At 44.3% G+C, this 4000-nt stretch overlaps 1 long non-coding RNA gene across 1 annotated transcript; it reads left to right on the forward strand.

The window, feature by feature from the left end:
* The first annotated feature begins 1981 nt into the window (after positions 1-1981).
* LOC132326909 (uncharacterized) lies at positions 1982-3295 on the forward strand. The gene is made up of 2 exons (XR_009486361.1): positions 1982-2672; positions 2994-3295. It is a non-coding gene; the product is annotated as an uncharacterized LOC132326909 (long non-coding RNA).
* Positions 3296-4000: the final 705 nt, after the last annotated feature.

The following is a 4000-nucleotide window of genomic DNA, read 5'->3' on the forward strand; positions in this document are numbered from 1 at the left end:
GCCAGTATTTTGTCTTCTTTTGGTTAGTGATTGTCTCTCTTCTCACTGTAATTAGTCCACTGAGTGCATTGCTCAGTCTGCCTCTTCTTTTGGGCTGGGGAGGTTCTTGAGTTGCCGCTCCACGAGTCGGTGGTCGCAATCTCCCCCTGCAGGAATTACTTTTTACCAGTCAGAGCTGATTTCAGGACAGTTGGGTTTCTTAGTTCCTTATCCTGGGAGTTGTTCCAGATTTCCATGGGGCCCCTCAATTCTGCATTCTTTGCATTCTTTGTGTCCACTCTCAGTGGGCATCCTTCTCCCCAAACTTTGTTAAGCCTTCCCTGGGTCTGAGCTCCTTGAAGCATGTCAAGCCCTGAACCTTAACAAGGCAATTCTACCAACAAGGAATTTGTTTTTCTGCCCCATGGGCATCACTTAGATCTTGTTTGTGAGTTGTTGTCTATTTAATGGACCATATCTCCCAGTTGATTTGGCTTGAACATACATAAAGATCAAACATGAATACAAGCGGCATCCTTCCTTAAGAAATCTTTTACATATTCTGCATTTTGCATCACATATAACTCCATTCTTAAATTAGCTTAATTAAGGAGGAAGATAATGACAATTTTCTAAGGGCATACTGCTTCAAGTAATTTTTAGTTTCCATGGACTGTCTTTGAGAATCTCAGGTCACCTTTTTTAGCTGTGTGTAGGCTGAACAGAGCAAAAATTTTGTGTTGTTTTGTAGCAGAGGAGCCACAATGTGTGGAAGGGTCCACTCTTAGAATTTGGGAAAGTAGCTTGTTTATGCTTGTTTTTAAACCAGCTGAATAGAGTCCATTTCAAATAGGAAGCATTGCTGACTATTTATATAACTCATTTCAAGGGTAGCTCCAGGGAGAGAGAGAATAAGAGATCTAATTTCTGAAAATTAAATTACAGTGTATGGACAGGAAAGCAGAAATGTTACACTGAACAGCCAGGAGCAGGTGGATGGCTCTGGTAATGGAACAGGAGCTCATGATGCACCTGTGGCTGACCCAGCCCCTGCAGAACAGGGAGCAGCAGAGGAGGACACTGCACAATCGGAGTATGTATGGCTCATGCCCTACCAAACACAGAGTTCTGTGCCTTTCTTTCTTTCCTGTGTAGGACTAAGTTCTACAAGTATGCCTGGTTTATCTTTGAGGCCTTCCCATACTCTACTTATTTCCCTCTTTCTCCCATGTTGCATGACGATCAAATGATACCGTTTGCATTTTGGGAGAAAAAGGCAGCCCAGAGCAGATGTACAACTTTGCACAGAGCCTTAGAGATGAGGGTGGGGGTATGGCAAGGAAGGGGGGGGATTGGTCACAGGCCATGGCTCACTATTGCATTTGCTTTTCCTGACAAGCTCTGGTAGTGATGTTAGATGTGGAAATGAAATGTTATCACGTGGGCTTGGCATCATGGAACTGGCAGGCAGCAGCTGGGCAAATTCCAGTAGAAATTCCCTGCTGGAATGGTGCCAGCTGGTTGCCTTTCTCCTGGAGCTGGAGCCCTTCTTCCCAAGGTAGACTTGCACAGAGGCAGCTGTGGAGGTCATGCTTTTATGGCCAGTGCTGGGTGTCATAAGCCCTGATTTGTTTGCTTCTGTGGTGGAGATCTTGCAGTTCAGGCTGGGTGCCCGCACAGTAAAATCCCCAAGCTGCAGAGAAACAGGAAAGCCCTGCTGTAGGAGCACTCCATCAGGATAAGAAAGATGCAAGTCATTAGACTGATTAAACCAGGTGCCTGTGTCACTAGGGAAGACAAAGAACATGAGAATTATGGTATAAGCTTTTCTAAAGTGTTTTTTTGGGGTGGGGGGAAAGACAGAGGTTTTAATATTACTGGTGTGCTTTGAGCCTTCTGGAAAGGCAATATAGGAGAGAACTTCAGTATGGAACTTTCAGGTGTCAGGCCTTAAAAATGCCACCTAAAGGGCTTCTACTCTTCTAAACCATAATGCATTTTGCCAATGAATTTGTAGATGTTTAAGTTTTGGTTGTTAAGTCTGTTGGTGAACAAATGCCACCACCTGGTTAATATGAAAAAGGAATGTTTTGTTCCTTCAGTCTCAAGCTTCTCAGTTGCTGAGTGTAGCTGCTCTGTTTAGGTAAGGCTGAAAGAGCTCAGTGCTGCAGCATTTAAAATTGACCAAAGGCTCCTTCCCAGGGCAGGATGTTGCCAGAGCTGTTACTCTGTAATTTAGAACTGGATCCTGGAATGAATATTCTGGGGTGAAGCATTCCCAGAGGACAGCTGGATGCTGTAGTCACAAAGCTCTTACTGGTGACCTGCTGGAAGTCAAAGCTGCCACACAGCAACTGGCCAGTGCTAGAGACTGCTGTTACTTCAAATCCCAGAGCAGGGTGCCTGCCTGCACCTTTCTCCTGGTGAAAAGCAGGACACCCTTTCCCTCAAAGCAGGGAGGCCCCAAATCCTCATTAAATGCAGCACACAGAGACTTAAAGGCAGCAGGGTTCTTAGAGGAAATGTGTCATGGCTAGTCAGTGCAGTTGCATGATTACATGAGATTTTATGTATCAATAAGCATTGAAGTGTGGTGATCTTACCAGCTGCATGTTCTTTCTAGTTCTGTTTCCTCCAGTGCACAGCAAGGAGTTGTCATTAGGTGTCCAATTTGCATGGAATTTTACTCCGAGGTAAGGATCCACCAGCTGTTGTCCTTTCTGCTTTGTGGGAGGAGAAGGGCAGAAGGGGAGCTGCACAAGTCAGCTGGATGATGTGGGATGCTGTGGGCAGCTGGCTGGAGGCACAGCCCTTGCTGTGAAGCTCCACAAGTCACTTCTTGATGGTGAATGTTGAGGGAGAAGCCTTTGCCAAAATGGCACTGGCACATCTGTGGGTCCCTCATTCATTATTCCAACTGATTCCAGATGCTCTAAATAGAGCCTCTGGTGGCAATAGAGCAGCAAAATCAAATTCTTTCCTCCCAATACATGTTGTGATTTTCTTTCCTCCAGATTCTACAACATGGACAACAGCTTGTGGTGACCCTGTGTGGCCATGTCTTCTGCAGTAGATGCCTCCCTATTGCCCTGGAGACTACTCACAGGTGCCCAACCTGCAGGGTGGAACTTACTCCAGATCTGTATATTCCCATTTATATATGAGTGCTTCTGCTTCTCAGGACACACTCAGATGGATCTTGGACAATAGTCTTTATGTATATAGTTCTTCCTGTTTCTTTATGTATATAGTTCTTCCTGCACATAGTTTCATTTTTTGCTGAATTCAATTTAAATAAAGTTTTGAATAGTTGAAATATTGTCTGTCTGCTCTTCTCTGTTGGACTGTGCTGATAGGCAGAGATGTTGTCTAACAGGTGGAAATAAGGCTCTTGGTTGGAGCAGTCAGAAGCTCGTTCTTTTCCTCTCCCTCTAGTCATTGATTTGGGGGCAATGTGCTAAAGCCACAGGCTTTGTAGTTCTTGTGACCAGCGTGTGTTGTACGGGGAAAAAGAAACAGGGCCTGCTTGGGGTGAGAGGGATTCCATTTCTCAGGGCAGACTCTGGTGCTCACTTTGGTGAAAATGTCATGATTTCATTGCTCAGAGGATAGGAAGAGTAGCAGGTTGTGCATACATCCAAAGAAAGCAAGGTTCTTTGAGAATAACTGGTACATTAACAAACTGCTGCCTTGAGTGTTGTAAGGTTTCATTAGACTTAGAATCTGGAGGCTTTTGAAGGAAGGTGTTTTTGAATGCGTGTAGTTGGTTACTGACTTTGAGCTGTTGGCAGTACAACTGTGTTGTCGTTCCAGTTCCTTCAATTACAGCAGTATAATCCTAAGTTCCACTGAAGAGAAATGCAATTGTCCAGAGATACAATAACTGGGCATAAGAGAGGAAAGAAAATTATTCCGTTACACAAAAATAATAAAAAGAGGCAAAGGCAGATGTCAGGTAAAAAATGCAACAGTAAATTCATGGTGCCATGATACAGAAAACTCAGATGACCAAATTGAACTG

The sequence above is a fragment of the Haemorhous mexicanus genome, chromosome 4 (genome assembly GCF_027477595.1).
Source record: "Haemorhous mexicanus isolate bHaeMex1 chromosome 4, bHaeMex1.pri, whole genome shotgun sequence".
NCBI classification, from domain to species: Eukaryota; Metazoa; Chordata; class Aves; order Passeriformes; family Fringillidae; genus Haemorhous; species Haemorhous mexicanus.